At 44.4% G+C, this 12,420-nt stretch overlaps 1 protein-coding gene and 1 non-coding gene across 2 annotated transcripts in view; both read right to left on the reverse strand.

Annotated features, from left to right (window-relative positions):
- Positions 1-8,780: 8,780 nt before the first annotated feature.
- Positions 8,781-12,420, reverse strand: part of cacna1ia (calcium voltage-gated channel subunit alpha1 Ia) — a 147,705-nt gene continuing 144,065 nt past the window's right edge. The window contains exon 34 of the mRNA XM_034593934.1: positions 8,781-8,803. The gene's annotated coding sequence lies outside the window, so the exon portion shown is untranslated. The remainder of the gene's footprint in view (positions 8,804-12,420) is intronic.
- Positions 10,652-10,724, reverse strand: trnak-cuu. Its single transcript has one exon. It is a non-coding gene; the product is annotated as a tRNA-Lys (tRNA).

The following is a 12,420-nucleotide window of genomic DNA, read 5'->3' on the forward strand; positions in this document are numbered from 1 at the left end:
AGGCATAAGATTACTGTGACTTTTCGTCAAACGCCATAATAGTGGCGTGGCGTCAAAGTTCATCACCTCGCCGTGACACACGAAATTACTATAACTTCGGTGTTGGAGGTTCAAACTCCCTCAAACTACATTTGTGTAGCAACAGCCTCCCCCTGCAGACATTCAGATGGTTTTAAGAAATGGGCGTGGCATTATAACTGACTAGCGCCCCCTAAAGTGCAGCCCCGGCACTACGATTGGCCGACATGTACAAAAATCGACAGGGACATGTGTCTTTTCATAACAAACAAATGAGTCTCTTGGATAGATATGCTCGACCAAACAGGAAGCCCGCCATTTTGACTTTAGTGGCCATTTTGGCCATATTCCACATTTATACTTTGATATACTTGTCCCAGGGCTTTTATCTGATCGACTTCAAATTGAGATGAGTGTCATCACAACAAGACGGAGATCAAAACTAACTCAAAGATCGATTTTTCGTCACACGGTGTGACCGTGGCGTGGCCTCAAAGTTTGATTACACGCCATCAAAACACGAGGTTCTGTATCTCGGACATACATGGACCAATCGAGTCCAAACTAGACACGTAAGACAAGTGTCCCGGCCTGATGACATCTACAAAGAAATTATGACTTAAAATCACAGCGCCACCTGCTGGCTACAGGAAGTGACATGTTTTATACTTTGATGCACTGCTCCTGGCTGCTTTACAATATACAGCTCAAAAGAGCTCAGTCAAGTCATTTGACCATGGTCAGAATTGTGACATTTCCTCAAACCGTGTAAACGTTGAGGTGCGGCGAAGGATCATCCTTCGCCAAAGGACACGATGTTGTCATAACTCCAGTGTGCATTGTCCTATCACCGCCAAACTTCTGTCACATGATTATAGTCCAAGCCTGAACAGCTCCATGTGTCAATATTTCCTCAGTGTCATAGCGCCACCTACTGATTCGCCATGAAACAGGAAGTACTTTGTAAATCCACTCTGCATTATCCAACCGGCTCCGAACTGCTGACCTATGATCACAATCTTGACCTGAACACATCCATATATTAATATTAGTTCAGGGTCATAGCGCCACCTATTGATCGGTGTGAAAATTACGTTGTTGTAACATTGTCCAATTGACACAAAATTGCTCAAGCTACATCAGAGCCCCTACTTGAACAGATATATCGGTCTGTAGGTAATAATAGTGATGGCGCCACCTACTGGCAACAGGAAGTAAGCTTTGTTTTACAACTATCATTCGATTTACATACAATTTTCACAGTGTGATGTGCAATTGATGGCGTGGATCGTAATGCGCAATTAGCAGGCAAGGGTCGACGTCGCTCGACGGACGCAGGAAGCGAAGCGTTTGTCCTTGCCGCAGTAAGCAAAACGCGTGCAACGCGGAGACGTGCGCTTGGTCATTGATCGCTCTCTCATCCGACCGCAACAGGCTTCAATGTGCGGGTGCTCGGGCCCGTCAGTGCTACAACGTAGCCCTAGTTATTATTATTTCCCTTTGGGGGACTTTTTCAGGGCCTAGACATGCTCAAAAAGTTATGAAACTTTGCAGGAAATTCAAGGCCTACGGATATTTTATTATTCTGGAGTAATTTGAAATGGGCGTGGCAAAATGGCTCAACAGCGCCCCCTGGAACGCAGCCCCTAGGTTTCCCTTTGACCGATCTTCACAAAAATCGTAGCCCAGGTGTATCGTGACCAATCATGAAAAAAAGTCTCAAGGAGCATTATGAAAAACGCAACAGGAAGCCCGCCATTTTGGTTTTAGTGGCCATTTTGGCCATATTCCACATTTTTACTTTGATGTACTTGTCCCAGGGCCTTTATCTGATCAACTTCTAATTGAGATGTGTGTCATCACAACAAGGCGGAGATCAAAACTAACTCAAAGATCGATTTTTCGTCACACGGTGTGACCGTGGCGTGGCGTCAAAATTTGATTACACGCCATCAAAACACGAGGTTCTGTATCTCGGACATACATGGTCCAATCGAGTCCAAACTAGACATGTAAGACAAGAGTCCCGGCCTGATGACATCTACACAGAAATCATGACTTAAAATCACAGCGCCCCCTGGTGGCAACAGGAAATGTCTTGTTTTTGGAACCTCTTACACGTGGAGGTATTCCTCCTCACCCACTGCCCGCAGCCACGTCAAACCTGTGTCAAATGGGTCTCAAGACATTGATAATGAAGGCATAAGATTACTGTAACTTTTCGTCCAACGCCATAATAGTGGCGTGGCGTCAAAGTTCATCACCTCGCCGTGACACACGAAATTACTATAAATTCGGTATTGGAGGTTCAAACTCCCTCAAACTACATTTGTGTAGCAACAGCCCCCCCCTGCAGACATTCAGATGGTTTTAAGAAATGGGCGTGGCATAATAACTGACTAGCGCCACCTAAAGTGCAGCCCCGGCACTACGATTGGCCGACATGTCCAAAAATCGACAGGGACATGTGTCTTTTCATAACAAACAAATAAGTCTCTTGGATAGATATGCTCGACCAAACAGGAAGCCCGCCATTTTGACTTTAGTGGCCATTTTGGCCATATTCCACATTTATACTTTGATATACTTGTCCCAGGGCTTTTATCTGATCAACTTCAAATTGAGATGAGTGTCATCACAACAAGACGGAGATCAAAACTAACTCAAAGATCGATTTTTCGTCACACGGTGTGACCGTGGCGTGGCCTCAAAGTTTGATTACACGCCATCAAAACACAAGGTTCTGTATCTCGGACATACATGGACCAATCGAGGCCAAACTAGACATGTAAGACAAGTGTCCCGGCCTGATGACATCTACACAGAAATTATGACTTAAAATCACAGCGCCCCCTGGTGGCTACAGGAAATGACATGTTTTATACTTTGATGCACTGCTCTTGGCTGCTTAACAATATACAGCTCAAATGAGCTGAGAGAAGTCAATGGATCATGGTCAGAATTGTGACATTTCCTCAAACCGTGTAAACATTGAGGTGCGGCGAAGGATCATCCTTCGCCAAAGGAGACGATGTTGTCATAACTCCAGTGTGCATTGTCCCATCACCGCCAAACTTCTGTCACATGATTATAGTCCAAGCCTGAACAGCTCCATGTGTCAATATTTCCTCAGTGTCATAGCGCCACCTACTGATTCGCCATGACACAGGAAGTACTTTGTAAATCCACTCTGCATTATCCAACCGGCTCCGAACTGCTGACCTATGATCACAATCTTGACCTGAACACATCCATGTATTAATATTAGTTCAGGGTCATAGCGCCACCTACTGATCGGTGTGACAATTAAGTTGTTGTAACATTGTCCGATTGACACAAAATTGCTCACGCTACATCAGAGCCCCTACTTGAAGAGATATATCAGTCTGTAGGTAATAATAGTCATGGCGCCACCTACTGGCAACAGGAAGTAAGCTTTGTTTTACAAATATCATTCGATTTACATAAAATTTTCGCAGTGTGATGTGCAATTGACGGCGTGGATCGCAATGAGCAATTAGCAGGCAAGGATCGACGTCGCTCGACGGACGCAGGAAGTGAAGCGTTTGTCCTCGCCGCAGTGCGCAAAACGCGTGCAACGCGGAGACGTGCGCTTGGTCATTGATCGCTCTCTCCACCGACCGCAACAGGCTTCAACGTGCGGGTGCTCGGGCCCGTCAGTGCTACAACGTAGCCCTAGTTATGTATGTGATTAATTAGGCTCCTCATCACAGTCTATGGTCAACTGGAACCCCCCCCCCCCCTTCTCTGTTCTGATTCAAACATAAAATGGCCCTTTTAGTTTTCCTCCTTTCCTCCTTTCCTCCTCTCTCCTGCTGTTGTTTTCTGCTGTGTGTGTCACGGACGAGAGGGAGGGCCTTGGGATTTTGCTGCGCCCCTCGGGCCGAAGTGCGGCGCGGCGCGGGGGGATACAATGAAATAACAAGATAACAAGATAAAAGCCTCGTGTTGGACTTCAAAAGCAGAACGGCTCGAATAGAAGTGGAGTGATGCACAATCTGCTGATTTCAAAGACTGCTCGTGAGGGGCTCCAACAGGATATGCAAACCTGGGACGTCGCACACGATCACACACATGTACACGTGACGCCCTCATGCATCAACTTGCCTCTTGGTGCTCCAGGTTTTTGACACCCTATCTCATTTTCACTGGACCTATCAGATTAGACCATATGAGTCCAGGCTTCACAACGTCACATGTTTTTCACCAAGTGACCTAAAGGTGTAAATCTCACGCAAACCTGTAATTCCTGGAGGACCACAAGCCCCCGTCCCCAGCCCAACGAGCCATGTGTGCAATAAATTTGCCCAGCAGTTATTGATCCGGGCTGTGCTCACAAAGGTGGGCTGCCCTGGCACCTTGGAGGCAGTAAAACACACACACACACGTTCATGCTCTCCAATGACAGCAAGGATATCAGTGTATGTCTATCTATATCTGTGCAGATCCCTATACACACATCTTAGAAGCTTTATGTGCAGCGCTCACACTGTAAGGCAATGGGAGGGTGTTGGGAGGTGGCCTCTGCATCGTGAATCCTTTGGCCTTTCATTGATCAGGAGCTTCAGTTGCTCGGTATCGATCGTCCCTCTTTCCTTGTACAGAGATCAGTCATGTACCTGTCCACTGACGCTCTGCGGCCCGCAGCACTGTCTTTTATGCTTACCCAGCAGAGGGTTAATACGGACGAGCCGGTGAGGTTCAACGAGGTGGGCCCCTATGCGAACGGACAACGTGGCTCCGAGTGACAGAAGATTCAAGGGTTCAGACCACCGGGACAATGCACGTTCGTGTGTCCGGGTGTGTGTCGTCATCCTCGTGTCAGACGACATTACTCTTCAGTATTTGTCTGCACTCAAGCGTGTCTCCGTGTAGGTGTTTTTGTCCACGTTTATGTGTCTTCACTTTTCCCATCCTGTGTGTGTGCGTTCCCAGTGACTAATGGAGCGGCGGCTGTCTGGTGCTGCTGCTGTGTGTAATCATGCAAATCAGCACCGTGCTCAATCCCGGCAAAGACATCACAGGCGATGCCGGACACTGAGCGAGGCCGACCTCCAGTTCCCCACTGATTTACTCTCCGCAGCACTAATGTAAAGGATGACAGGCAGGGAGAGATACAAAGAAGGGCGAGGGAGCGTGGATGTAATGAGCAGAGGGGGAAATTGGCCGTAGATAGAAATACCAGTAAAGTTGATGCACAATTTAGTGTTAACACAGTATTCTGTGTGTATTCAGATTCATTTTTGATGGCGAATTGCGAATCGTAATCGTGGTGGCAGCTGATCGTGGATTAGATTACAACTAGTTTGATTAGATATACAATATGGCTGCTCACATATACTAATATTATTAGCAAAACCTCTATCAGTACAATAGTAATAGCTGCTCCCTTCATATCTGACAGACTTTTTATTTTGTAGAAAACTGTACTAATCAATCAATCAAATTGCAATTTCTATGGTTTTTGTCCCTCATTGTTGCTGAGGATTAAAGGCAGAATTGTGATTTGTGAATATGAACTAATACAATTGGATCGATTGATGGAATTTTTAAATGTCGTTCTCTCTTTCTGCATTAACACAGTGGTTTCACCCGAGTAAACAGCTACATTACATGAAGGTACACAGAGTATGTGCATTGGAGGATCTGTGACCACGAGTGCAGGGGGTTGCAACTGTGTTGTGTCCAAGTGTGTGACTGTGTGTGTGTGTGTGTGTGTGTGTGTGTGTGTGTGTTTTCGGGGATGAAGTTGATGAGTAATGGCATTTGCACTGATGTGTACTGAAGTGGAAAATACAGCACAGACTGACACCTGACTCTCACCTCAAACGAAGAGCAGGTCCACTTTATGAGACTCTCACACAAGCACACGCACGCACGCACACACACACACACACACACACACACACGCGCGCGCACACCCACATGATAAAACTCTGAGTTCAGGTTAAAGCACATGTTTGTTACCACTTCACAGAACAGAGCAGAGTTTTTTAATGTCAACATCATTAATTTCTCTCAGACATCAATCCGTTCTGCACCTGATGGGACAAATACACTAATCGCAGGGATTTGAGAGGAAATGAGTCACGTCATGAACCAAACGCTCCCTGCTGATTGGGCCGTGACATTATTTTCCACTTGACTTGACCAATCCTGTGACGTGACTAATCCATTTCTGTGGTGAATGTAAACACACAGGCTGGAGTGAAAGTGGCGTAGATTCATGTCTCTGCGTGTAAATGAGAACCCTCAACTGACGGAGAGGCTCCACAGCAGCCTGCAGAAAAACCACAGGACAATGAGGTTATATGCTTCACCTACGGAGCAACATCTGTTGTGTTTTGTGTTTTTTGATTTGCTGTGTTTGGTGATTTGTTGTGTTTTGTGATTTGTTGTTGTATTTTTGGGTTTGTTGTTGTATTCTTTGATTTGTCGTTTTGTTTTGTGATTTGTCGTTGTGCTTTTGATTTGCTGTTGTATGTTTGATTTGAATGAATTGTCTATGCTTGGTGTCTCTTTAGTTAAAGTCTCCACCACCACACTGGAGGATAAGACCTTTAAGTTGAATGTGTGTAAGTGAATGCACTTGTGCTTGTAGACTGCTGATGTCCACTGATCTGGTGTGGTCCTGACAGATTTTAGGAGTTCAGCCACTTTAGGGGCGATGACATGACTCAAATCAAACATGGTGCATTCAAATGAGTGGCTGTGTAACACTTTTGATGTCTGTGGCTTTGATGCTCGTGTGGTGGGAGGTGAGGGCAGATGCTAATGGGCAGAGAAGAGGAGCTGACGCCGGGACGCTTCAAGGAGATGAATTTATCAAACGGCTTGTATCGAGGTCTGTGAAGGAGCTTCTGGAGAGTTTCTTTTTTTTCTCGTCTGTATGTTTTCTGTTCGGTCGGCTTTCTTCTTCAATCAACTCTTACTTTAAGAACACCATCGAGTATTTAAATTCACACCTTGAGGTATACGTTTGTCTAACTGATGAGGAGTGGTTAGAGGATATGGTTAACAACATCTGTGAAGATTGTGGTATCTTCAGGTTATTGCACATGTGCACATAGACTCGGTTGTGTTTCTTGCAGATGTTTCAGCTCCTCAGTTTGAACTGACTAGTGGGAGGTTTCAGGTATTTAACCTCTGTGGGTCTATGTTGTAAGTCGTTGTGTTCAACATGTAGGTCGTTGGGGTCCCCTTGGTCAAGGTGTGAATGGCTATAAGTCGTATTCCCACCTTTCTATTGTGTGACTTAATGGGGTCAAATGAGTTGTGGATAAGCTCTCTGGGTAAGGGAATGATAGTTGGTTCCTTAAACCACCTCCTCTGTTGAGGGATTTTGAAAAGGATGACTTCTTTCACACCTCTTTCCAACCATCTGTCTTCGCTGGCCAATATAGGAACCTTAACATACTCTCAGTCAAGATTAATTCTCGCAGAGGTAAAAGACCTGAACCCCAAAATAGTCTCTCTCTCTCTCTCTCTCTCTCTCTCTCTCTCTCTCTCTCTCTCTCAACCACCTACCTCCGAATACTCCAACCCTCCCACCTCTCTTCCCATCAACAAAGCCCCACCTACGATGGATGGAAGAGCCCTGAAATATCCATCCAGACTCAAACTCATGTCGTTCTAGCTCTAGTCAGTTAGATAAGACAAAATGGATGAAGGTAGCCGACATCTTTAGGATTGTGTAAGAGAAGAACAGATCTACTCTACAGTCGGTTAGAGTAGATCTTGTCGGTTCTACTAGTGGAACAAATTGAGCCAAGAGAGAAATCTGAGAAAACTCCATTAAGTGTTTTAATTGAACCTTGACTTAAGATTTTATAGTCCAAATCGTTACAGACATTTTTCCTCCTTTATTTACAGGTTTTCATAATGGAAAATCTATGAAGTTATAATGGAGTTTATCAGTCGTCAGACCCTTTTGGTCCGTTTGAAGCAGCTACTGCAGAATCTGCAACCACAACTATTATTCCCTGTATTACTAAAAACCATTAAGTGGCCTCTAGAGCAACTTCCTCTATCAAAAAGAAAGAGCGATAGAGGAAATTAAAGGATGTAGAGTTTTGACAAGACAAAACGATCCGAACAACATCCTGACAGCAAGTAATTACTTCTTGTAAATTGTTTATCTTTTGCTACAATTTGATGTTGATGGGTTTTATGTGTTGTATTATAAAACATACATAACCTCTGGTAAGAAAATAAAATGGGAAAACTGACTTCTGCCATAAAAAGGCAATTTACTTGAATTTGAAACGATTACACTCAAAATAAAATCCAATTTGGCCGCCTGAATGGATTTATTCATATTTGAACGTAGAATATTGGGTGTTTTCGGACACCCAATATTCGGAGGTATTTTATTAGTCACACGGTTTCAAGGGACACTGTGGGCTGATTTCCTTGGTTTATTAGTTTAATAAGAGCTGGGAATGTGTAGTGTCACTGTGTTGTACTCTCTCAGGGGTTTGTATCATGCTACGTGTTGGACTTGTGTGCGTGTGTTTCCTCCCTGTTCTGTGGCAGATGTTCTCTCTCCTGAACATATGTTATGCAGTCACGTAAAAGTAAAGTACACGTCTATTTGCTGCGCCTCCGCTCTGTATTCACAGGTGATAATGCTGGGAATGACAAGGGGTATGTGTGTGTTAATGTATGTGTGTGTGTGTGTGTGTGTGTGTGTGTGTCTTTGTGTGTGTGTGTGTGTGTGTGTGTGTGTGTGTGTGTGTGTGTGTGTGTGTGTGTGTGTGTGTGTCTTTGTGTGTGTGTGTGTGCGTGCACAGCAATAGTTTTCATCCATGTGTAATTTGACATTTGAATTGTAATGTAAAAGTATCTGGTACTTGTATCATTTAATAAACTGGGAGTGTGTTTGCACAGAACATCTTTATACAACAAATCACAAAACACAACAAACAACCAAAAACAAAACAACAATTCACAAAACACAACGACAAATAAAAAAACACAGCGACTAAACACAAAAAACATAATGACAAATCACAAAAAATACAACAACAACACACAAAAAACACAACAACAAACCACAAAAACAATTAGTCATTTCTTTTGCCACTTCCTCTCACTACCCAGAAATGAAGCCAGAATATCTCTGATTCAAACGCTGCCATCTTGTGTCAATGACCTCGTCTGGAGCCGGAGTTTGTGCATTAGCGATCAGGGGGCGGAGCCACGGTATCAAGATCCTGCCGATACACGTACTTATTGACCGAGCACAAGTCAGTGTCAGTGCTTTGCAGTAATGAATGTATTATATAATCATTTGTTCTATTTAAATGCTTATTCCTTTTTTCCTAATAGTTTATCTGGTTCTTTCTTCTCTTTCTCTGTATTTCTTGTCGTCTCCTCTCTTTCCCCTCTCCCCCATCTTATTATCTCTCTCAACCTTTCCTCCCTTTGCCCTCTTCCCCTTCCTTCACCCCCTGTACCCTTAACGCTCACCTTCATATGGATACATCCTGTGCACGGGGCGTTGGCTTCACTTTCACTTCCTTGGCTCCTGTGGATACACAACATATGTTCAAAAGCTAAATATGGACCTTTTCTCCTCTTTTCTCCAGTGGAGTTTGAAGTGAGGCAATGCGACACGCTGCGCTTGTCTTGTCTCGCTGATGCTTTGTTAAATGGCTTTGGCACATCTCTCCCGTGCTTCCATTTTGTTTCAACCTCAGTCATCTTTCCACCTGTTCTTTGCATTCTTTTGTCCCCCCTCCCTCCCTCACTTCCCCAATCCTTCTCTTCCTGTCTCAGCTGGCTCCCTCTGTCAGCGATATCCTCTACATCCTCTCTACGATATCGCTCTACATGAGCGCAGACGCGGCGAGGACAAAAGACTACAATTCGTACAAAGGAAACCTGGTGACTTCTTGATCCAGGATGCAACAAAAGGCAGGAGAACATGACAATCAACATCTTCTCAGTCTTTCTCTGCCTCTGTCTCTCATACACAAGCGTGCACACAGCAGGCTCTTAGGTAAACAGGGCTCCAGTGGAGGAGAAATGTGGGCCCAGTGTGGGCCTACATGCTCAGCAGTGCGACTAATTGCAGTGATAAATATGAGATGGAGGAGATGGGAGACAAAGGCTTGTAGGAAACTCTCCTCACATGAACCGGGGGGGGGGGGGGCGCACACACGAGTGTTCTAATGCATGCATGCAGCACACACACTAAAGAAAGAAGAAAAATGAAAAAATCTACACGAACGTGGCTCCAGAGGAGTGTTAAAGAGGACATTTAGTCTGAAATCACACTGTGTCGATGATGGTGTTGAATGTCGGGGTTTACCGACACTTGGATGACACCACAGGAGCAGTATGGAGGCATGTTGTGTTTTTTCTGTTGTTTTAATAATTGATTTCATACTTCAATTGTATTGGATTTGGCTGCAACACTGTTTAGCCCTGAGAAGTGTTTTGTGGACTCAAACACTTCACCCACCCCTCCATCGGCATAGTGGTGAGTAGATGATGAGGGGATTTTTGGGTGAACTATCCCTTTAATCAGCTCAGATGGAGGTTTTCTTGTTAAATATGGTACGATCAACTTCTGTTTTCACTTAAATTCTGTCTTAAAAGCTTCCATCGCCCAACGTGGGGCTCGAATCCACGACCCTGAGATTAAGAGTCTCATGCTCCACCGACTGAGCTAGCCGGGCCTGTGTTCTTAGAAAAAAACCTCATATTTCCAAACAGAAAACAGAAAGCACTCTGCCTACAAGCTTTCATGAAGACCTGGAGATCATTTATAATCCTAAAGGATGAGAGAGCGTCAACTGAACAGAACACGTCTGTTATGCCTTTTGGGGTATTTTGCTTTCCTTTTTGTCTGTCAAAGGTCTAGTGCGGTCACAGGTGAGAGACAAATAGAAAGGAAAAGCAGAATAACTGTGCAGCCTTCTACTTATAAACATTAGGAATAAAACAGAAGAAGACGATATTAATTCATATTTACCTAATGGTTCAAAGTGACACAATGCATACAAGAGGTTCAGTTGAACACTTGTCTAGTTACATGAAATACCAATATTCTGTTTCATGCTTCATGAATATGTTCACGGACACTGCAGCACTGTGGCACAAGGATCTGAGGGCGAGTCCACGTTCATGTTTTTGAATCCTGATTAAATTGGAGACACGAGTACAGATGTATTTAGGCAAATTTGAGGGCTTTGAAATTCATGAGGGTCGTTTGCCCTTCTCCACAACCTTGTGTCATGCATAATGCCAATTTGAGTGTGTGTTCTGAGTCGGAGCTGATGTTCTGCCTCGTGTTCCCACTTCCCCTGGACCCACGGCACAGCTCGCCTGGGAGGCTACAGCCAAAAGCTCTTAACACCAAGACCCGGCTTCTGAAAAAGGAGTTCAACAGTGCAACAGGCATCAAACCCGTGCACTTCACCATTACGTCCACTCAGCACCTCTGACACGTTTCATATATCTTGACTCGGCTGCTTTTCTTGTGTGTGGGTTAGTCCATATTGACTGAAGCTTCCTCGATAAAAAAACACTCTTCAGTTTTACATATTTACAAGCTGAGAGGAGTCGAAACTCAGCAAATCTAAAACCAGCCACTCCCTGCTTGTGCACAGCCCAACTCCGAAATAGCTTTTTATGTAAATTGTACAAGGCAGCCATAATTAAAGGTCTAAGAAAATATCAAATAAATAAACTGTGGATAAAAATAATGAATTTCTTGCTCTGGATACTCCTCTGATTTGGGAGTACATAAAACAGAACTTTTGTTTTCTACGCCATAATTTGACAGAGGAGAAAACCTTATTACAAATTCAGCAGAGCAAGTTGCATAAGACTGTGTCTGGTCACCTTATGTAACTCTCCTTCAGAGGGCAGGGTTTATTTTGTACTCCAGCTTCACTCACAACTTTGCTTTGTCAGCAGTTTTGGTGAATTTTTTGCAGGTATTGTGTTACGGCTTCCGGGCTGCAGCCGGGTAATTCAATCCGACCCGTGTTCTTGGGCATTAACAGAGGTTAGGTCCGACTCAAACACAGACTGGTTCAGTCAGTGGGACAGTGACACCCTCAGTTTGAAAGAAAAGAATAATGCCACAGTCACTTCCTGCAGGGGGATATTTTACAGCATTTTTGGCCACTTGGGGGCAGTGGAACCTGCGAACGCATGAAGCCATTATCACCTTTTAGGTTGATGAGTCAAGATTATTAGCGATTAGTTGCTTATTCACACATCCTCCACTTGCAAAGGATGAACCTTTGGAGGCTATGTCGTCATCTGTTAGTTTGTGTATTTGTTACTGCCATGAAACTTGGTGGACGGATGGGTCAGAGAGGAACCCATCAAATTTAGGCGTGGATCCGGACAAGGGGCTCCAGA

The sequence above is a fragment of the Hippoglossus hippoglossus genome, chromosome 8, assembly GCF_009819705.1.
Source record: "Hippoglossus hippoglossus isolate fHipHip1 chromosome 8, fHipHip1.pri, whole genome shotgun sequence".
NCBI classification, from domain to species: domain Eukaryota; kingdom Metazoa; phylum Chordata; class Actinopteri; order Pleuronectiformes; family Pleuronectidae; genus Hippoglossus; species Hippoglossus hippoglossus.